Raw genomic sequence first — 22,737 nt, forward strand, 5'->3', positions numbered from 1 at the left:
TAGTTGGATTGTCATGACCATTTCATTATCAAAACATCAGATTTTATAACTTAAATTTATATAATTTTTGTTTTCTAATAAATCTGGGAAAAAATAAATAGTCCAATGCAGAGAGAAAGAGTAGAATACTGGCTGTTGGGAATGAGGAGAGGCGGAAAAGGAGCTATTGGTCAAAGGGTACACAGTTTCAGGGCTGGGGATGTGACTCAAGCAGTAGCGTGCTCGCCTGGCATGCATGCGGCCCGAGTTCGATCCTCAGCACCACAAATTCTCTCTCTCTCTCTCTCCTCTCTCTCTCTCTCTCTCTCTCTCTCTCTGTCTCTCTCTCTTTAAAAAAAAAAAGGTACACAGTTTCAGTTATGAACGATGACTAAGTCCTATGGGATAAAGAAAATGTGGTGTATATATACAATAGCGTCTTACTCAGCCATAAAGAATGAGTCTATGACATTTGCCAGTAAATGGATGGGTCTGGAGACTACCACGCTAAGTGAAATAAGCCAATCCCAACAAACCAAAGGTTGAATGTTTTCTCTGATTATGCGGAAGTTAACCACATAAGGGAGGTGGGTGTGGGAACAGAAGTTCAGAGGAGTAGACAAAGGGAAACGAAGGGGGGGATGGGAAAAGGAAAGAAAGACAGTGGACTGAATCGGACATATCTTTCCTACGTACATACATGAATGCACCACCCTGAATCTCACCATCATGGACGTCCATAAGAAATTAACTTTTTAAAAAGTAACTATGGGTAAATGACAGAAAGATCAAATCGGGAAGGTAAGGGGAAGGAGAGGTACTGGGGACTGAATTAGAACAAGATATATTCCATGCATTTATAATTATGTCCCAATGGAGTCTTCTGTCCCTAAAAGAAAAAGCAAAAGATGAGCAAGTCCTAGAGAACTTCTGTACAGCATGGCTCCTGTAGTTATCTATACTTTTATTATATACTTAAAAGTTTGTTAAAGGGGTAGTCTTAGATTAAGTGCCCTTATCACAAAAAATAGAACATAAGGTGATACCATCCGATGATGACGGTGGGCAGGAGTAAACGTCCAGGGATGTGGAAATGTTTGCAGCATAGATTGTGGTGATGGTTTCACAGAAATATACTCATCTCCAAACTCATCAGGTTGTACACAACAAACACATGTACCCTCGGCCTAGGAATCACACCTCACTGACATGGTAGAACAATAAAAACAATAATACTAATGAGCTGACATCTGATGGATACATCAGTACTGTGAGTCCAGCTGGCGTGAGTCTCGACCACAGAGTGGCTGGGGACCTGGCTAAGGCTGCACGGTCAGTCCAGCCCCGGGGACTGCCGATTGGCTTTCTGGCCATGAGCAGCCAGCTGTGTGGCCTCTCACACAGTCACCCAGATCAAGTCCCTCTGGGTTGAGTTGTGTGCTCAATGCCATGCTGGGTCCAGATCTGTGGGTTACAAGGGGTCAGGGTACCCTCCCACAGGCCGCTGTGGCCAACTGTGTGCCCAGAGTCCATGAGATTAGAACATGACCCCCAATGCAACAGGGCAAGAAGGGGAGCATTTCAGATGCACACAGGCTCTAAGGTTAGAGCCCTCCTGACAGGTTAATGTGGGTCCTGAGAGAGTGAGCTTGTTATAAAATTGAGGATGCCCCCTCCTGTGATGCCCTCCACTTTGTTATAACACAGAAGGAGGGTCCTCATCAGATGCAGCCGCCTGCATCTTGGACTGCCCAGCCTCCAGAACTGTGAACCATGTAAGTTTCTGTTCATTAGAACGTGCCCAGGCTCAGGCACCCTGTGAGTGGAGATCTAGGCCACCTGCAAGGCGTGATAGGCAGCCCAAATCTCAGGTCCACCACCAGACCTTAGCCAACATGCAGCTGTCCGTGCCAGAGCCCAAATCCCAAGAGGTGCCCAGCAGATGGTGGTTCCCTCTCCTCCCAATGTCCTTGGGGACATGCACATCCAGGCCACCTAGCACTCCTTACCTCCTTAGATTTCACACAGGGAGTCCTGGACAAGGTCAGGGCAGGAAATGCACCAACCGGGTAGGGCTTCTTCAGTGCACGCCTCCAACCTCAGGGTGGATCTTTGCATCTGTGATCAGAAAGCCATGGTTGGAACAAGAACAGGGCCGCCCTGGGGCCTGCGGCCTGGTACGGGCAGACGGCACAGGGCTGCACATCAGGGAAGAGCAGACACAGCTAATGGGCCCTGGAAGGTGAGCGCAGAGCTGGCACCAGAGACAGGAGGCTCCACAGGACAATGACAGGGCGGCCCATGGCTTGGATGCCGTCAAAACCATCAGGACTCAGGGCAGCAGGCGCAGGCTGGGCCTAGGCCGACGGGGAGTCCTGGGAGCAAACAGGGATGAAGGGACAGGGCTGAGCAGGCCTGAGGAAGCACTGACAAGACACAGGCAGCCACCAGGGGTGTGGCACTCGAAGGTCAACTCACAAGGAAGCGGGTTCATAAGACAGGACGAATGGAAAGTAAGTGGCTTCAGAGTTGCTCGCGGAGTAAAATCCAGTTTGGCCAAAGGAAGGTGAAGGTGGAAATAAATGTGCAGACAGAGAAAAAAGGAACAGCGGTCGGCGCTACAAAATACGAACTCTCCCCCGCCCCTCCCCCACCCACCCACCCCAGCTCAATTTCCAAATTGTGTGCTATGAGCTCTGAACATGGATCAATTTTATGTTCTGGAACAAAATGAACGTTTTGGCTTCATCTTTCAAATCCCGTGGGAGTGAGTCACAGCTGGAGGTCCCACGCTGGCATTGGTAAGTCGCCCACAGGTACACCAGGTACACCGCAGCGGCCAGTAGGGGCTGGGAGGGCAGGTGAGGGCCGGTGCAGCGCCCTGCCCAGGATGGATGGTGTGGCCCTCGGCAGACGCTCTGGGGCTCCCCCCAGCAGACGCTCTGGGGCTCCCCTCGTCTTGTGGGAAACCAAGTGGGGGGGCGGGCACAGAATCCAAGGCAGGAAGAGGTGCCCCCTGTGTGGAGCCTTCCCGTCCCCTCCCTGTGAGGTCCCCAGCAGGACTGCGACCCCGAGCTGGACACCTCTGTCCCTGCCAGGTTCCAGTCATTCCTTCGTGGGGTTTTGCTGGTTGGTGTCTGGTCACATCATGGTGACCCAGAAGTCCCTCGTGTTGCCGCAGAGCGTCCAGGGACTCGTGTGCTTGCTTCCAGCACATTCCGGGCAAAGCCTCCACTCCTCAAGTCCTTGCACTCCTGACCCTCTGGTCTGGCAGGTTGATGTCCCTGGGGCACCGCAGACAGCACTGGGTTTATGGCTGTGGCTCTGGGCCAGGTGAGAGCAGCCTGGTTAGAGGAACAAGGCCCAGGATTGCTCCTGGCCAGATCTGGCTGGGGCTGGAGACCCACGGGGGGTGTGCATCAGGGACGTGAGAAAGCCCCACGGAAGCCTGGAGAACTCTGGCCTAGAACAGAGCCGCTCTGAGGAGGGCCTTCCTGCTGCCTGGGAACAGGGAGGCCCGAGAGGCTGGGCAGAACGGCTCCTCAACTCACCCGAGGCCCAGGGGAGGCGCAAACCCTCAGGGCTGGACCAGCCACCAGGAATGCGGCCAGGAACCTCTCTGGTTTTGCTGCTTTCCACAGTCCCTGCCCAGGTCTCTCCAGACTGCTCAGCTCTGGCCAGCTGACGGCACCCACCCCAGGGGAACAGGCCTGTTCCCACGTGGCTTTCTGCTGGGGTCCTTCCCATCCTTCAAGAGCCCATCGTAGGTCACCATTTCCCCAGGCCCTCCTCTCGGCTGGCACTAACCCAGCCCTCCCCACACACATCTCCTGACGGCAGCTGTATTCCACAGCAGCCCAAGCCTCGCCCAGAGCCTGCCAGGCTCTGCCTGTCCCTCCCATCCTGGCTTAGGAGGACAGGGTCCATGTCCCCTTCATCAGCACATCCCACCATCCCACCCTCCATTGCTCCAAGCACATGACCTTCAATGCACCCAGTAGGCACTTACTGAATAAGACCTCAGGAATTAAGGTCCTGGCCAGCAGTTGACTCTGCTCCTAAGCTGCAGGATCTCAGAGGATCCCAAACCACCTAATTAAATGCTTCAGTGACTAAAGAACTCTTTTCTTTTCTTTTTTCTTTTTTTTTTTTAATCTCTCCTTCAGTTCTTGAGAAGACCCTAATAAAGGAACAAAAGTGACCGTGTGCTCTGTGAATTTTGTTCTGAATACAGGCGGTGGCTTCCCCATCTTGCCAATCACCAGAGGCACAAGATAAAATCAGCTTTGGAAATATGGATCCAAAAGGAGCAAAATCCATCAGCAAAATTTCCTGGAGGAGGCTCACCTTCTATGACAGAATATTTATAGGCGAACTTACTACATTAGGTTCTTTGAAATAGAAAACCCGTCACCACGAGCGACTCTCATAGCTGCCATTACCTTGAAGAGAAAGAAATCCACTTAGCAGCATGTCATGTTAATTTCTGCACTCCTTACAGATTCTCTCGAGAATCTAGGTCTAAATGTCCTGCAGAACAATCTAGAAGACACTGCCACAGTCACAAGTGGCCCCTCCCTCCACCTGCGCCTCCCGTCTCTGGGCATGAGTCTGGTGCTGGTGCCCTGAAGCTGAGAGCCAGCTCTGCGTACACAGGGTGGTTTCCCAAACCAATTGTTTTTACAAAAATAACAGCTCCTGCTGGGCGTTTGGCATGCATAATCTCATTTAACCCGCAAGACAGCCCTGAGCAGGTGCTATCCTCACTTTGAAGATGAGGAGCCAGGAGTTCCCCAGATCAAACTCCTGAACTTTGACTCCCTCCAGTGCCACCCACTGCCTGTCCTACAGTCATGGCCATGCCCACATCATGCAGATACCCACTAGCTATGGGCCTGCTCATTCCCCCAAAACCCAGACTTTTTCTTTTTTAATCATCCCCATATTACAACGGAGAGAACTATCGTGGAGAAGCGTGTGGCCCAAGACAGCTCCAGGAGTCGGTGGGGGGTCAAAGACGAGCTGGCCTCCCGGCAGCCTGCCCTTGCCATTCCCTATCACCAGCAGCTGCCAGGCTGCCTCCCTCTGAGCCCAAGAAGAGGGAACCTCACCCAGGAAAAAATTCCAACCTCTTACACTTGCTTAAAATCATCCCGAGCAGGGCAGCCCCTTGACCAAGCCATCCATTCTTCTGAAATCCCACATGGAAGTTTTTCTTTCCACCTGCAGGGCGTGATGGAAACTGCAGGAATCACAGGCAGATCTTGTTCCCAGGCAGAGTCTGACTCAGAGGTCTGGGTTGGGGTCTGTGTGTGCTGTCAGTGCTGGGGTCCTCAACCCCAGCTTTAGGAGAAAAAAGGACGAGGCACCTCTGCACAGAGGAAAAGAGGCATCACAAAAGGAAGTGGTGCTGACCGGAGGACGGGGCGCTGCAGGCTGAGAGCTGATCCCCACCGTTGCCGAGGACTGAGAGAAGGGGAGGGAGCCCACAGCTCCAGGACACCGGTGGCAGTTCTGCACCATGGCCCCTCTGCACAGGGGCCTTTTGGACTCTAAGCTCATTGCAGGCAGCAGGGGTGTCTCCATTTCTGATTCCCCAGCCCCTGGCCAAGAGCCTGGTGTGTGCAGGGTGCTCAGTTAATATTGACTTAGGGAGGGAGGGAGGGAGGGAGGATTTAATTTTAAAAAGTAAAGACTGGCATTAAGGAACACTGAGATATGACGCATGTGTATAAAGTTATATAAGACTCACTTTCATCTAAGACGGGCACACATGGAGACTCCATGTCGACGGATGGCCAGGAAGACGCAGGCTGACCTGTGATGCCTGACCCCTTTGTGGAGCCTCACGTGGCCTTAGCTTTCTACAGCCAGAGAAACTTCTGACTACCTGAAAGATAACGTTTTAGAGGCTGCAATGATTAATTTTATGTCAACATGGCTGGGTCAAAGGGTATTCTGGATGTTCCCATGAGGGTGTTTTGGGGAGATCTATACACAAATCAGTAGAGTGTGAGTAAATTGGCCCCCATCACAGGGTGGGCCTCATCCCGCCAGCTGAGGCCTGAAGAGAACAACACTGACCTCCCTAGAGCAGGAGAGATCCTGCCAGGCCTCGGGCGGGAGCTGTGGCCCCAGCCTTTCCCTACAAAGGCTCCACAAAGGTGTCAGCATCACAGGACAGCCTGCATCTTCCTGGCCATCCGTCGACATGGGGTCTCCATGTGTGCACATCTTAGGTAAAGGGGGTCTTATATAACTTTATACCCATGGGTCATATCTCAGTGTTCCTTAATGCCATCTTTACTTTTTAAAATTAAGTCCTCCCTCCTTCCCTCCCTAAGTCAATATCAACTGAGCACCCTGCACACACCAGGCCTCCACCCGGCACACACCAGGCCTCCACCCGGCACACGCCAGGCCTCTACCCTGCCGGCCCATCTTGCAGTTTCTGGACTCACACTCACCTCTCTCTCTCTCTCTCTCTCTCTCTCTCTCTCTCTCTCTCTCTCTCTCTCTCACACACACACACACACACACACACCTCTGCACCCAGGGGAAGAGACGACTGTGGCTTCAGAGGGCGGCTGTCAAACTCTGGTAGGTATGAACTCTAAGTGCACCTACCAGGCATCCTCCCGAGATTCAGAGAGCCTTGGGGTCCGTATTGAACCCACTACCCCCCACCTCAAATGAGTCCACAGATCACAGCTGAAGAGAGGGGTAAACAGAGAAACAGGGAGGAAGAGAGAGAGAGGAGGAGAGAGGTCCTTCTCGGGTCCAGTTCCCCAATAACTGGTCCTCTAGGAACATGGCCGAGCACCCCAGTGTGAGGCCAGCCCTGAAACGCCAGCTCTGTCCCAGAGGAGCCCCTGCAGCCTCAGACCAGTCCAGCTCGTCACCCTCTCCAGAGCTGCTGCCCACGACAGCTCATGCCCCCAACCCAGCCCCACTGCTCGCGGGGTGCTGTCCCCGCAGGCTGGAGTCACCTTGGTGTATCCTGCTCTTCTGCTGCTGCCCTCCTCTGGGCATCCAAGACCCTGGGTGCACAGAGGTGCCCACAGGAAACAGACGGCACAGTTCTGCCACCTGGCCCCCCATGGGCTTCCTAGGGTGCTGCAGACCCACGGCCTGGGTCCCTCCTGAGGGCACACGGGCAGTCCCCTGAGCTCTGCCTCATCCTCCCCACAGTCCCTCCAAGAGACACTGGTCCCTGGCAAATGAGCCACAGGATGGTGAGTCCAAGTGATGTGCCCAAACCTGGCGCCCTGGCACCCCAGCACACTGACCAAGTGCCAGGATTCCAGACCCTGCAACAGGGACAAAGCATGAAGGTCCCAGGAGAGTGGGGTGGGAGCGAGGGGAGACGCGCTCTGAGGTCCTGCCGAGAGCACCCCTGAGCGAGGCAGGCACCACTGAGAAGGCCCCGCTCGCCCCGGCGCGTCCTTTGGAGAGACAGAAGAAGCTCAGGGTCCTGCGCGCTGCCACCTCAGAGATGGTAAACCAGCAAGTGTTTGCAAACAGCATCCTCACGAAGACTCCCCTTTGGTTTTGTTTAATAATTACTATTTAGAGAAAGTCATGACCTAAAAAAAAACAAAACAAAAACAGAACACAAAAGCACCCAGATGCTGCATTTGGTTAGTTCCCAAGGAAATTCAAATTCAGAGAGAAAAGAAAGATCCCGGGAAAAGAATAAATTGCAATATTCCCAAAACTCGGTTTCCGTCACCACCACAGCTGCCCCGAGTGGCTCCCTGGGATGGATTTCTAGACAGAAACCGCGAGCACTCTCCCTCCCTGGGGGCCTTTATTGACGCTGATTAGTTTGTTTTCCTTTTGTGAAGTAAGAGCTGGGCGCAAAGTTCCATTCACCCATTAGTTGATTCGTCCTGTCAGGAACACAAAAGCTGGCTATGGACAGAGACTGACCCACAACAGGAGAGTCCAGCAGTCTCTCTGGTGCCATCGTTCTAAGTGACCCTCCATTGAGGACCCCAGAGCAAACACAACCTTGCCTGCTCCCTCTCCCACTCCTCGAAGGTGGCGGCCTCTGAGTCCCCTTGGGCTCCAAGGAGGCCCCTGAGTCTGGGGTGGCCACCTGAGAACCTCAGGTCAGGATCAGAGGACAAATGCCCTGAAGCCAGCTGTGGTCCATTCAGGGCTGGCCTGGCGAGTAGCTGCAGGAACCGGTTCACAGGACAGAAGGTCACTGGCAGCCCCGGGCAGGGCAGGGCAGGCCGGGTTTGCAGCCTGCACAGATCCTTCCTCCCTTTGGGAGAAGCAGAGCATTGTATTGACCAGATCAAGGGCGGATTTGGTGGCCTAGGCTCCTGTGGGCTGTGAGGCTTCTGCCCTGGGAGGGACACTGACAGTTCAGTCTGCTCCTTCACACAGCCCCCAGGACGTCTGTGACCCTGAAGGAGCTGGAAGAAGTTTTGGTGAGTGACAGCCTGGATAACCGAGCACTGTCACCCCCAGTGCGTCTCCTCCCTGGTTCTGCTATTTTTTTTTAATTCACTTTTAATTTACACCAAGGCACATGTTTTTGTACTTAGAAGCCATCTGAGAGTCCTTCTTGACAGGGACACCCTTGAACTTGGAGCTGTGAGACCATCACCTGACAGGAGAGAACTCAGATCCCCCAGGTCAACCCTGCTCATCTCCCGTGAGGCCTCGCGGCTCCAGGAGGGCCAGGTAAGAAGGGGCAGTTTGGGGACATGACTTCTGGCACCACAGAAACGACATCGTGGGCTTCAAAGGGTTTCTGGCGTTAGTGGCCGGAAGTGCTCACAGAGAGGTGCTTCTGTGTCAAAGAACTAGGATCAGAATTTCCTGGGGTTCCAAATACAAACCCACAAAACTAAAATGCACATTCTGGGGCCCCTGCCCAATCAGACACTCAGTGAGTGGGACCCTGAAGCTGTGCCCTTCCCCAGGGGACTTGGGCTCAGTGCAGCCCAAATGCAGCTGCCCTACAATCAAGAGGGCAGCCTCTAGGTGGAGGCCAGTCCCCCTGCCAGCAGCTGCCCCATGGCCACAGCTCTCAGGTCCCTCTATGGAACCTGCATGGCCTCCCTGGCCTCCCTAGACAGCACCTGGGGCCCTGGAGCCACAGCTGCAGTCGCCCTCCTTCCTGGACTCTGCCCTTTGCCTCCTGCTTGCCTCTCTGGTGGGGGAGGGGGCTGTACTGCAGAAGTCCCACTCAGCACCCCAGCCACCTGGGGAGGCTCCCAGCTTGACCCCCACTCACCTGCCAGCACCATCCACAGCCTCATCACGGCCTTCACTGAGCAGGACAGGCCCAGGGCCATGCTAAGTAAATGTTGGTTGAACAAACAGAGCCTCTTTGTTCCTTTCCCCCAGGACTCGCTCCCAGATCCCCAACAGGACCCTGCCAGGCTGCACATGGCGGCCATCGGTCTCTGGCTGGTGGTTCACATCTGAGCCCAACTCCACTTGCCCCTCGTCTTCCCCTAATCTCAACGCCCCTGCTCTAGGAACTGTCCTTGGTGTCCTCCTAGCCACTCAACAAACCTTCCTGGGTGTCTACTGTGGCTCAGGCACATTGGTGGACCAAGAACCAGCAGAGGAAGGCAGACACGGTCCCCCTGCACCCTCCAGGGCCAGCAAGCACCCCGGCAATTCCCTCCCCAGCCTTTTGGGTGCCTCGCCCCCTTGTTGGACTCCCGCACCTTTAGGACGACACAACACATGCTCAGGCGGTGAGAGGACTGTGCCGGCCAGTCTGGAAACCTATGGGAAAGCCCCCAGAGAGGTCCTGGAGTGGACCAAGCAGGAAAGAACCAGGCCACAGCAAGGGACCTGCCTAAGTCTGAGGAGGGAAAATGCCCTTGACCACAGTAGTTGCTCTTTGTCACACTCCTACTAGTGATAAAAATCAAGAAATCACAGCCAGGCCCCTGGCTCAGGAGCCCACATCCTCCCCCACTGCTCCCAGGCCCTGGGCAGGGACAGCAGAGCATGTGGAGCTAGCTGACCAGAGTGACCAGGCCTCCGTGCAACCCCAGGACTCCCCCTTGCAGACCCTCCAGAGAGGTCTGAAGCTGCCAGGGACCCTGAGGTCAGCTCAGGGAGGTGGTCCAGGTCGACAGACATGAGCGGAGTGCACCGAGGGCCATGCATGTGGGCTCCAGAGCCGCCTGCCTGCCACCTCTCACTACCTGGGTCACTTTGGTAACATTACTTTGCTTCTCAGCTGCCTCGGTTTCCTCATCATGGTGAGAGCGCTGTGCCGAGCATTCCAAGGAGCCAGGTGCAGGGGGCCCTGCCGAGTGACTGCCACCATTGTTACCAGCTGCCCTCCGTCAAGACACTAGGAAGTGCTCACTTATCCAATCCCCCCTCCTGGCCTCTCAGGGAGTGTTCCTGACCCCAGTTCAGATGGGAACCCCTCTGTGGTTGACATCTCCATGGCCACCCAGGTCCTGAGAGGGACTTGGACCCAGGACCCGTCTGCACAGCCATCACATGGCTCCGCCTTTGCAGGTTCAAGTTCCAGAGCTGGTGCCAGGTCTTCTGCGGAAGCTCTGCATCCCGCCCACAGCAAGCCGCCAAGCCTACCTGGCGGTCGCATTCCACAGGTGGACAGGTCCAAAAAGAACCTCCGCCCACTGGGTTTGTGTGAGTGAAGTCCTCCTGGGGTGGGGGGAGGGCAGGCTGGACAGAAAAGCCCCAGGTAATGTAAATGGAAACTCTAACCGACAGCCCTGCACCTGGTGTTTTTGCATCTCCCAGGGATCGAGTGTGAAGCTTTGTGAGCACTGGCTCCGGGCCGCTGTCAGGTGTGCCTGGAGGGACCTGCTTTGGCCCACGTCTAGGGACAAGCTGGTCTAGGTCTCAGCGCCACTTCACATCCCAGCCTGGGCATTCTGTGGCTTATTTAAACCAACTCTTGGATGGCCCAGAAAATGCCTAGGGCCACCCTTGACCTCAACTCTGAGCCAGACTGGGCTGCCCATTCCCCTGGGGCCCTCCACGACATTCCCAGCTGCAGACAGGAGCTCTCTTGGCTCCAGAGAAGAGGGAGCAACACCCTGTTTCCCCACAGACTCCAGGGACTCAACAGAGACAAAAGGCCACTTGTCCAGGCTGCAGGCTGCAGGCTGCAAGGGTCACCGCAGGCAGAGTCCCTGCCCTGCAGGCCCTGTTCATGTTGCTGGATGTCCGAGCACCTGGCTCCACCTGCGGCAAACATCCCAACAATACCCAGGCACAGAAGGACATCGCCCAAGGACACACAACATGGAAGGACAAGGGCCCAGGACCCAGGTGTGCCCAAGGCTCCTGCAATTTGGTTGGACCTCGCTGGGCCTCCCAGACAGAACTGCAGCTCCCCCTGTGTAGGGAACCAGCCCGACCATGTGGCCAGGCATTGGCCATCCTCTAGGACAAAGGCACGAGCCTGGGCACTGGGGAATCCCCAAACTCACAGACAAGGTCCCTGAATGACCAGCAGTGGGGCGTGGCGGGTATGACTGTGCGAATCACCACAGCCACAGGCCCGCCTCAGCAGAGCCGGCCCAGCTGCAGGCAGACAGACAGCCACGTGCTCAGAGTCAAGGACCCAGTCCACAGCACAGTAAGTGCTGACCCAGCCACAGTCGCCTGGAGAGGACCCCTGTCTCTGCAGAGCAAGTGCTCTGGTGGCCAGCCTTGCCCGCAGCCAGAGAAGTCTCCAGAACAGGACACAGCTGCAGGGGAGCCAGCTGGAGCGTCCTGCCCTGAGCAGAACACAAACTCCCACAAAGCTGAGCAGAAAGCCTGTGTGACTGCCCAGGGACCCTGGGTCCCATAGGCAGGCAACTGCAGGGCCTGACTGTATCCCCTCCCAGTGCCTGAGCCCCATGGCCTCACAGGGAAGGGTAGAGCAGACGATTGTTTACCAATCTGTTTGCCCTTCCCCAAAATAGATTCTTGCCCAAGGGTGTTCCAACTCCCAGGGCTGCTGGCCTGGCCTGGACTTCCAAACCTGCTGTCTGCTGGAGCCCTCTGTGGGAGGTGCCCCTGAATGAGATAATGACATGGGCAGCTCTTACCAGAAAGAAAGCCCAAGAGCTACAAAGGCAGCTGTTGACCAAGGAGTTTTAGCAACTGAGAAGAAACAGGCTCCACCTCAGCTCACAGCTCAGCTCAGCGGTCACCTGTGGGTCTTTCCCACCTGTCCCCTGTTCCCATCCTCTTGGGTCCTTCCTGGGTGCCCTCACCATGAGCACCCTGTCCCTGAGTCCAAGTTGTAGTCGCCAGAGGATTCCAAGGAAAGCTCCTAAAGTGGTGAGCCTGGGCCAGGAGGGCAGCTCTGGCCTGTCACTCCACCTGTGTTGCCAGGTAGGCTGCAGGAGCTGCACCCACAGAGGAAACGACCCGCAACGAGACAGCAACAACAAACCAAAGCGGGCGGACTATTTTTATCCTTCCAGAGATTCGCAGCCGAGACCCTGGCTGCTGAAGGGCGCCCCAGACTTTGAGCAGATTTCTCTCCCGAGGTCACCTTGAGACCTTCCCTCCTCCAGCCTCCCCCTCGCCCTCCTAGGGGAGCCGGGAAAGTGGATCAGGTCAGAGCAAAGTACTCTTCACCCTGCCACCTCCACTGGAAAAATAATTAGTCGCCAAATATTCAGAATGGGTCACTGCTACCTGAATCAATAAGGGGACATCGGATACCACTGGAGAGCTGGCCCCTCTTAACCGCAGCTTCAGGCTCCACCCAGGCTGTGCACAGACTCCCACCAGCTGCCAGCAGAAGAGGGCTGACAGCCTGGGCTGCCCTACACCTGGGTCAGCCAGACGCGCTGTGGTGAGTCCCCTTCGTCTCCTGTCACACACACACACACACACGTGTGCACACATGCACTACAACACATGTGCACACACATTCAGAACACCACACACACACACACCCCAGACGTGTACACGATTCCCACAGGCACGCACACGCCACACACTCACACCACACACACATGCACAGTCTCACACCCACACATGCACATACACACCACACACACCAGGATCACCTGAGAGCTGCAAGGGGAACGCATCGAGCCAGGATGCTCACGGGACTTCCCACAAGCTCCCGGAAGGCCCCAGCTCTGAGGTGCACCCAGGAAGGCTGAGAGGAGACTGGACACCCCTGGTCTCCACCCACCCCTCCCTGAGACACGCAGCATTCAGGATCACCTCCAGAGAGGCCCTTAGCCCCAGCCCAATCACTACCTTGCTGCATGACCTCCAAGAAATCTCCTCACCTCTTTAAATCTGGGGCTGTGCCAGCGCAAGAAGGGCAATTTGATGTGGTCATCTGAACAGTGGTGAGGCAGTGCCCTCCAAGACGCTCCAGTCCAAGTGTGGGGTCATCACAGTCCCCACCCTGCTCTTCAGCCCCTGCTCTTCCAACCCTGCAAAAGTACCCACCTTATTTGAATCAGTGCTGTGGACTCGGCCTCCCCTTAAAGAACTCAGGGCTCTCTGGAGACGTCTCAATGTCATAGGCAGCTTAGCCCAAAGAAATCCAGCCTCTGGAACTGCCATCGGTCCCAAGGAGAAACTGGCAGCATCAGGACAGGCCGCCTGAGTGGCATTTGCCTCCACGTAAAGCAGGCACAGTAAATTAAGTGGGTTCGCATGCGGCACAGAGTTCAGCTCCCATGTTTGAAGCTCAGTTATACCTAAGCAGTTCTCACATCTGTACGTGGAGAGCAACCTTGTATTTCTCTAATAAAAACACAGTAATCATTTCATTAAACGTCTGTGCTGTGGTCTGTCCAACTGAACCCCCCTGGAGGGGCACGTCTGGGGGCTTTAGCTTTCACAAACACTGCTGTAGGGAACCTGCCTATACACACTCACCTGGTACAAAGAGTTCTGAGTACCAACGCTTACATCCATCTCTAAGGCTTCACTTTGCACAGAAACTGGGCAGAAGACATCAACCTTGCACCACCGACGGGTGGTTGGGGAGAAGCTCCTTCAGCGCACCCTAAGCAGAAGGTCATGATTCCTCATAAAGGGGTCAAGTAGAGGGGAGATACACGGGATGAAGTCACTGCTGAAACCCTCCTCCAGCCGTTTTCTCAGTTAGCACAGAGCCCACAGGAGCAGAGCCCCAGAGAGGGAACAAAGGGCAGCGTCCCTCGTCCCTCGAGAGGCCTGTCCTCCCTGCTGGGCTCTCCCCTGGGAGGAGACAGACAGGCTGGGTTCCCCGCACAGCTCCCTCCTGACCGCGCTGCCTGGCTGGGGGTCTCGTCCCTCAGGACTCAGTTCCTTGTTTGTCAACAGGAAAGACAGGGCCACCCGCAGCAGGGCCACCCCAGGGCGAGTGAGAGGAGCACGTGACATGGCAGAACGGCCGCCATCGGCCCGCCTGCTCTTCCTTCTTGTACGCGGCACAGACACTGAACTCACCTTTTCCAGTTTTCCACGGGCCTGCCATCCCTGGCCCTGGCCACAGCCATCCCTCTGCAGGAGCAGGTAGCAGAGGCCAGAGCGGGCTGTGCCGGGACCAGAGCCTTTCTCCCCGAGGAGGGGGCTCCTGGCCACACGACGGCTGTGGCCAGTGTCCAGACACGGCAGGTGACCGGGAATTCAGACAGCCTCCTTGGGATCAATAACGTGGCCGTACACAATGTTTTTAAAATATTTTTTCAAGAACACAGAAAGTAACTCTAGGGTTCCACAAGCAAAAAAATTTTAAATGATCCCACTGGTGTTTATAAAGTTAAATGATTTGCCCAAATGTGCTGGTCTGTCCCAGGGTACGGGTCAGTATCCCTATGAATCAAAGGGAGATGTCAAAGCATCTGGGCAAAGTGGGCCTCACAGTGACCACCAAACCTGACTGCTCCACACAGCCCCGGGGACCCCACTGTCCTCCCTACCCAACCAGGCCACTGAAGTCCCGTCCCAGCCCACACCCCATGTATGAAGGGGCAAATCAGTGACTTCAGATGTCATCTGGCAGGAAACGGCTCCTTCCTCCTGGCTGTTCTCAGGACTGACAGGCAGAGCCAGGGCGCTGCGCCCTGTGTGCTTGCAGAACCAGCTTAAGAAAGGCCTGTGGACGGGGACAAGAGCTTGCCCAAGTCTCAGAGGGCTGCTGCCACACACAGATGAGCTGGTGTCTGTGGAACGATGTGCAAACAATGACAAGCTGTGCCGAGTGTGTTTCACTAAGGACTTTGTCCCCTCCCTGGAGCCAGCCCTACGACCCTTACCAGCTGAATCCCCAAGGCTGGGAGGTCACCCACCAAAGCGGCTTCTCTACGCTGTTGCCCTGCTCCCCTCTCACCGTCCCTCACCAGGCCCTGGATGGGGCCCTTGCCTGGCCTCCTTCTGGCCCCAGAGCACAAGTCTCTTGGGTTCCCAGGCCACCCAGGGAACACCCTTTGGCTGTCTCCCAGGAAGCACTTTGAACATCTCAAGTGCCTGCTCCAGAAACATCAAAGACGGCTCTTCCCATCGAGGCCTTAACCCAGTGACCTGTGGAAGTCCAACTGGCACAGGGCCCGTGGACATGACCTGGGAGGCTGCTTTGATCAGGGCTCAGTGGCCCCCAGGCCTTGCCTGCGTTCATGTCTTAGGCAGGTGCGATGGCTTCTGTGAGGGGCTGTGATAACTGTCCCTCTGGCCCACTCAATAAGACCGGCATCGTCACAGCCTGTGGCCCATGTTATCACGGGTTAACAGGTTAAGCACTTTTAATTTTAGAAATAACTGAACAGAATAGCACACACTGGCTCTGTGTCTCACAGTTCAAGCTCTCTCCATGCAGAGGGGCAATAATATTTTTAGGCCCTATTCAAGTTACCCACCCCAGCTGCAGATGAAATATTAATTAAAGGTTATGCTTTCAGCCTTCGGAAAATGATTACTCAAGATAGCAATTATATTTCCCCCTTTTTGTGTAATAAAACTGCACCTTGCTGTGCAGAGGAATTAATAATTCCAAACCCTGTTGTTACAGTGGCACCATCAAAGCTGGAAGAGGAGGCGTGCCCAAGAGGCACAGACCCACAAAGAAAGTGGGTGCCTTCAAAGAGCAGGATCCCATGTGCAGGACTGGTATCATTTCTCAAGGTCATTAACTGCTCAGGCTGTCTGAAAGAGTGGCCCAATTACAAAGTGTACAGAGAAACTGAAATTAGAACAGGACACAGCTACAGCTCAGACTAGAGGTAGCAAAGAGCCTGAGGGGCTATGCCAGCAGCCTGGCACACCTGGGTCAACTAAGCAACTCCGCCAGTCTCTTCCAAGGGTCTAAAAACTCAGGACAGCCCACAGTCACACAGTAAGTGGAATTCAAACTGATTGACCAACAATTCCACGAGGGCCGGGTTGTGTCACTCTTGTGCACAGCTCATCCTCACAGGCTACCTAGCACCATGCCCGGCACATAGTAGGTACTCAATAAATGTCAGTATTTAACAAATGGATGATGAACCTCTGAATCAATCACCCATGTTTGGAAGGCAGAACACTGCAGCACAGCAAAACAGACCTTTAAAAAATGTGATCTTAGATGAGCCTCAGAGCACAGGGTAGGTGGGAGACAGCTCGCAGCTTCCCAGTGATCATTAAGACAGGAGGCACCTGTCCCCAAGATGAGGTCGCATTTCCCTAAAGGCACTGTCCTATGGAGCATTTGATTCTGGAGCAATGTGAAAATCAGGACTTCCCTCGGGGAAGCCTCAGTGACCAAGCCAAAGTGCCCCTGACCCTGAGGGAGATGCCATGACTCTCACTGTCCTTTAAGTCTGGTCCCACAGGAGCCTCCTGGCAGCCTTTCCTCAAGGCCAAGCCCACAGGTGACACAGGAGCAGGTATGTGGGCAGCTGTGACCAGGCAGGTGTCTCCAAACCCTGGGGCTGAAGCAACAGGTCAAATGCTGAGGAGAACGTGCTGACCCTGATGGAGGACAGAAAGCTGCTGACAGGAGGGACGGCGCTGCTGAGCGTCCCTGGGGTGGGCTCGCGGCCTTGCCTTTAGGACGGGAAGAAGAGAGCGGCTCAAGAGCTGGCAGCAAGGAAAAAGTCCCACGGAAGTCACATCAGCAAGGAAATGGGCTGCCAGGTGGGTGGGAGGCAGCCTGCTGGGGTGGACGGATTCTTTTGGCCCAAGAATTCCTCTGCAAATGCTGGCCTATATGTGGGGCTGAGGCGATCCTCCGTGACCTGGGAGCCAGAAGGGACAGGAAAGGATGTGGAGACTGTTGGGAGACACCAGGATTCACCAGCTCTTCAGCAGAGGGTGCTGGTGAGATGCAGAGCGCCTGCGGGTAGGCTGGCAGTCCCAGCACCCATCACCACCCAGCACCAGGCTGGGGCTCAGCACGAGGTGGACAGCAGCCAGCAGAGGGGGCGGCATCTCCCGGCATCCTGCAGAGCTGCCATTGCACCAAGAGCCACATATGAGTGTCCAAAAACCCAGCCGGAGGCAGTGGCAAGCTCCTGTGTCCCAGCCACTGGGCAACGCTGGGAGGCCCCACCTCAAAACAAACAAACAAACAAAACCTGGGCCCTGCCCTTGAGGAATGTGCAGGCAGGAGGGCAAGCACTTCAACAGCTTCAGTGTATCCCGTGCAGAAGCCAGGGCCAGGGCACAGAGCCTGCACCAGGGCCCGCCATGGCCACCTCCTCAGAGAAGTGTCCCTGAGGCATCTTCTGACCCCAAGTCCTAGGAAACCATCTTATCAGATCACCCTCTACCACGAGGGCACCCTGGAGGGAAGCACGCACAACATCAAGGCCAGGGGCACTGTGGAAGGGGGAGGGGGAGGGAGGACAGGCCCGACATGCCTTGCAGGCCAGAGCACTGCAGGGGCAGGGGCGGGGCCAGGCCCCAGTGCTGACTCACGGCATGGTGCACACATCCCACCAGCGTATGCAGGACAGCACTGGCCCTGAGAGTGGGGTGGGGAACTGGCGGCCCAGGGCTGCAGCCTGCTGGACACTCTGCAGGGAGTCTGCAACATGCTGGGGCTCCCTCCACCATGACCAACTCTGCAGAAAGCTCCAGGCGCAGCTCTGCGAACTCTTGCAAATCTCTGAACTTCTCAGAGCTTCAGTGTCTTCCCCGGCTCTCCAAAGGGGACTGGGCTAGCGGGTCACCAAGGTGACTTCCAGGCCTGACACTCCATGTCTCTGCAATTCTACCTATTTCTTTAAACATTTCTTTTCTTGCTTTAGACTAGCAGCAGCAATCTGCTGGGAAGAGCCCCCCCCCTTTTTTTTTTTTGCCTTAATTCCAACCACCTCCAGGAAAGGGGTCAAAAGCTGCCAGCTCTTTCTGATTCCAAATAACATAACACTCACCCTCCTTGGACACATGAGCTCCAGAGCCCAGAGAGTACGAAAAACCCTGAAGCATGAAGGACGCCAGCTTTCCCCATCCTAAACTCGAGGTCCTTCCCTGCTAAGCCTGAGCTAGTTCTGGAGGCAGCGGGCTAGAAGCAACTAACAAGGGTGGAGGGGTAGATGCCAGTCAGATGCCAGCCCCAGGTAGTGGCAAGGTGCTGGGCAGAGGCACAATTGTCCAGGAACTCCATTTTTAGCCTCAACAAATGCTGCTCTCCGGGAGTTCCCAGGAAGCCCCCCAAACCTTCACCAGGCTTCCTGGACCTGCCTCAGGTTACTGCTGTGTGGGGAAAAGGCAGAGATCACAGTGGGGCTGAAAGGTACCATCCGAGGGGGCCCAGGCCAGGACAGGGAGCACTGAGAACTCTAGGCCCACCAGGAGGGAACAGGCAGCTTTGGCACAGTCTGGCCCCTGTACAGGGCCTGGCGGTCAGAGCTGAGGGTGGCCTGCAGGCCTCACATGGGGAACTGAGTGAGCTGTGTTCCAAGAAACAGGCTCTCCCTCCCCTCCTCCAGCACACCAAGACCATTTTCCAGGACCGTAGAGGAAGTCAGAGCTGCTTCTCACAGCACTCACATGCAAGAACAGGGCACTGGCCTGTCACAGGCTCCTACTGTGCACAGAGGATCCCTGTGCAGAGGGCAGACAAGCGGGGGCCAAGGCTGCCTCTGGAGGAGGAGCCTGCGCCTGGGCACTCCACAGCCACATAGGAGGGGAGCTTGAGTTCTCATCCACAAGGGAGGGGAGCACCCTGAGGACACAGGACTTGAGGGTACCTTGCAGCCCACGACCTAAAGGAGAGAAACTGCTTAGACCCCAGGTGGGAGGAGGTAACCCCCTTCCTGCAGAAGAGAAGCTGGGAGTGTTGCGCGGCCAGCCTGGTCAGGTAGAGCCAGGATCTGCCCAAGGCCTGCTCAGCGGAGGACACGGGGTCCCATGCTCGCTCTACTCACTTCCTAGGCACCTTCTAATCCCTCTCAGCACCAGGCCTCCTGCTGGGGACCAGGGCACTCAGGAGCTCACAGAGGGGACAAGAACAGAACCAATGTTGATGATAACGCAGAGCAGGACCTGGCCTGTGCTACTGGGGATGGCCCGGAGGGGCGGAGGCCTAGGGAGGGGTGTGGCCGCATGCAGACCCCAGGCAGCCAAACCCAGGGGAATGTGCCTCCTCCCCAGGCCCGAGGCCGGCCCACACTGGCCTCACAGCTGCTCTCTAAGCGCCTGTGGGAGGAAGTTGGAGTCAGAGCGCCAGACCCGAGTCCTTGCTGAATTCCCCTTCCAGACATGAGAGACGCCAAGAGGAACCGCACTCACACACCACCTGCACCAGCGCTTCCGGGCTGGCCACAGAAGCAGGTCGTGCAGCGAGCCAGGGCCGGCGCCTGCGGCAGGTTCCTCTTCTGGGCGGGCCCCTGCGCCTGGCCGAAGCTCCAGGGAAGGGATGGGAACCCCGGGGGCGGGGCTCAGGAGACGCCCCGCCCACTGCCCTGCCCCGCCCCGCCCCGCCCCAGCCTTTCCCACGCTCCTTCCCTCGCGCTCAAGGTCCCACCCAGGGCCTCTTCCACTCCCGAGCAGCACCTCCCCGCTTACTTTTCAGCGTCATCCAGAACAACCTGCTGCTCTCGGCACACACCCCATCCCTGTCCTGCCTCCTGGCATCCAGCCGCACCTGTCAAAATCACCTCTTTTGATTTTGAGGGCTGGGGATGGAAGCCAGGGCTTTGCGCAGGCTACGCAAGAGCTCTACCCCTGCGCTGCACTCTCAGCCCCAAACCATTTCGTGTTAGTTCATATCATTGCTAAGGCCTTACATTACTCCTGGGCCTAGACATAATCTTTCTCTCCACCCCACGCCCCAGCATGCCCAGCCCCAAGCCTTGCAGTTCGTGCTGACCTCTAATCCTACTGGTTAGGCTTGGACAGCTACAGGCAGACTCCTCCTGGCATCTCAATAACGCAGCATGCTGTACCCTCCACACACACGACTTGTATGGCCTGCAAATTCATCTCAGTAAAACTGTTTTAGGGAAAAAAAATAATGGAAATAATAGTAATACCAACCTGATAGAGCTGTTAGAGGAGCCCATACAGGGCTTCAAAGAGCTTCCAACGACCAGCTCATGTAGACACTTGACCAGTGTCAGCTATGAAATTAAACAGAGCTCATGCTCACTTCACTGAATCTTTATAACAATGGGAAAAGTATTTTTACTTATTTTACAGAGAAGAAAATGACAATCAGCAAAGTTAAGTCACTTTCACATGGAGAGACAGGAGTCAAACCCCCTACACCCCCGTGGTCGGAGGCCATCATTCCTGTCCTGGGCACACGTCAAGAAGACAGAATGTGGCTATGAGCAACCCCTGGGCTGGAGGGCACTGTGGCTCACAGTGGCAGTGGGGGAAGAGAGGACAGCAGCAACCACACCTGCCGTGGAAGGGTAGGCCAACACGCCTGCCGGCTGGGGAGCGAGTGTCCCCCTGTCCTGGGGGGCTGCAACTTTCCTGATCCACTTGGGACCAAATGACCCACTCACTATTACCTCGAGCTTCCCCTTGGCCAGAGCACCTGAGATGTGCTCCTCTCGGGAACAGGAGCCTGACAGCTGACACTTTCTGAGGAAGAAGCATGACTGGGTTGGGATCTGTAAAACTGAATTTTCTGGGGCCCTTTTATTATGTTTTAGGAATCTTGCTTAATACTATTATTCACAACACTGGAAATGTCTGAACTTCCCACCTTCAAGTTGGCTGTAAGTCACCTCACAGGGATGCTGCTACTCGAGAATTAAAGTTCTTGACATTTGAGAAGCCATCCTGCTCAGACACAGGAGAAAAGGTCACCCAGTGGAGAGCACCTGGTAACCCATCAGACGCCGGTTCCTGAGTGTGCAACCCTATCCCCCCTGAAATGACACGGTGACACCCCCAGATATGCACAGTCAAGGCAGTCCCTTCCCTCAGCACAACCCCAGGCCTCCATGTCAGGCAGCCTCACCTCTGCAGGAAAGGGAGGCTCCTCTCCTGGGTGTCCCCCTGGGCCCTGAGGTTGAAGTCACACTTGACACCAAGAGAGGGGAGGCCAAGCAGATCAAGTGCCAGGAGTAGGAGGCACAACTGGGTCCCAGGCTGGAAGACAGAGCTCGGGACAACTTGGTGTAAAGTCAGCCCCATCCTGCGGATTCCAAAACCGGGCTTCAGAGGGCTCCAAGTGGGAAGCAAGTGCATGAGTGAAGGCCCCGCACCCCCTGCTCGGGCTCCACTCCACACAGGCTCCGTGGCCCCCATGGGGTCCCAAAGGCCCTCAGAAGGTCACAAGTCTTCAAAACAATTGAGTCACAACAACCTGGCAACCCCAATGTGACCAGAGAGGCGGGGAGTGCCCGAGGTCTTCCTGCAGCCAGCCCATCCGCAATTCCTCCCGCCACGCGGCCCTGGCTGTCCCCACCCAACATCTCCGCGGCACTCGGCCCCTTAACTCGGGCAGCCTCACAGTTCTTCTCCCCTTCACAGAGGGGAAATGAAGGCACGGAGAAGATACAGGGCCACCAACTAGTACTAAGTAGAAAAGTGGGAATGTGAGCCCAAGCTGTGTGACTCCAGGTCTCTCCAAAGAGTGTCACCTGCTGACACTGGTCTTGGTCACCCTCCTTCTCCCAGGCAGCTCCTACATGACCTTCTCCAAACTCACAGCATCTCAGCCTTGCTGCTTCCCAGAGCAGATGAAGGTAGGTGACAGTGGCATGTGCCGGAGGGCAGCGTGAGGACTGTCACATCCAGGTCTCTTCTTCTCTCCCTTGTAAGGACAGTCACTGGATGGTGGGACAGATGGCTCCCCATCCACCAACTCTTCGTGCTTCCATCTGCAGATATATCCAAATTTCTTTGCTGAAGCCAGGTGTGGTGGCACACACCTGTAACCCCAGAAAGTCAGGAAGCTGAAGCAAGAGGAGGAAAAGTTCAAAGCCAACTTGGTGAGACTCTGTCTCGAAACAAACAATAAAAAGGATCAGGATGTGGCTTGGTGGTAAAGTGGCCCTGGGTTCAATCTCCAATACAAAAAAAAAAAAAAAAAAACTCTTTGTTTGCTGAATTTCCAATTCCTTGTCTTTATGAATCTTGCTGCAGTAAGCACCCTTATTTGGGTAGCTTTGCTTGCACCCCAGAGTATATCTGAAGGGCAAATTTCTAGAAGTAGCATTGGAAGGCTCAGAAAACAGGCACTTGTAATATTGATAAATAGTGTAAAATTGCCACCAAAAAAAATGCAAACTCTGAACTAGTTAATACCACCAGCAGCCGTGAGTGAGAGCCCCATTCCTCCACACCTTGTCATTACAGCCGAAGATCAAACATGTTCACCTTCACCAACGTGATGGGTGAAAA

At 55.4% G+C, this 22,737-nt stretch overlaps 2 long non-coding RNA genes across 9 annotated transcripts; one reads left to right on the forward strand and one right to left on the reverse strand.

The window, feature by feature from the left end:
- Positions 1 to 516: 516 nt before the first annotated feature.
- Positions 517 to 19,768, reverse strand: LOC124090565 (uncharacterized). 3 transcript variants are annotated; one of them, XR_006851131.2, is made up of 5 exons: positions 5,732 to 6,680; positions 5,116 to 5,350; positions 4,360 to 4,421; positions 1,989 to 2,097; positions 517 to 868 (listed from the first exon to the last, which is right to left on the reverse strand). It is a non-coding gene; the product is annotated as an uncharacterized LOC124090565 (long non-coding RNA). The 3 variants fall into 3 exon arrangements; XR_006851130.2 differs by having other exon boundaries at positions 4,360 to 5,350; XR_006851129.1 differs by lacking the exons at positions 4,360 to 4,421; positions 5,116 to 5,350; positions 5,732 to 6,680 and adding an exon at positions 19,666 to 19,768.
- LOC131424068 (uncharacterized) lies at positions 7,862 to 13,741 on the forward strand. Of its 6 annotated transcripts, none has more exons than XR_009226520.1 (3): positions 7,862 to 8,420; positions 8,538 to 10,623; positions 10,738 to 13,741. It is a non-coding gene; the product is annotated as an uncharacterized LOC131424068 (long non-coding RNA). The 6 variants fall into 6 exon arrangements; XR_009226523.1 differs by having other exon boundaries at positions 11,051 to 13,741; XR_009226522.1 differs by having other exon boundaries at positions 7,913 to 8,420; positions 8,538 to 8,676; positions 9,346 to 13,741.
- Positions 19,769 to 22,737: the final 2,969 nt, after the last annotated feature.

Source organism: Marmota monax, unplaced genomic scaffold (assembly GCF_021218885.2).
Source record: "Marmota monax isolate L192 unplaced genomic scaffold, Marmota_monax_Labrador192_F-V1.1 WCK01_AAM20220418_F8-fsc00010, whole genome shotgun sequence".
Classification (NCBI taxonomy): Eukaryota; Metazoa; Chordata; class Mammalia; order Rodentia; family Sciuridae; genus Marmota; species Marmota monax.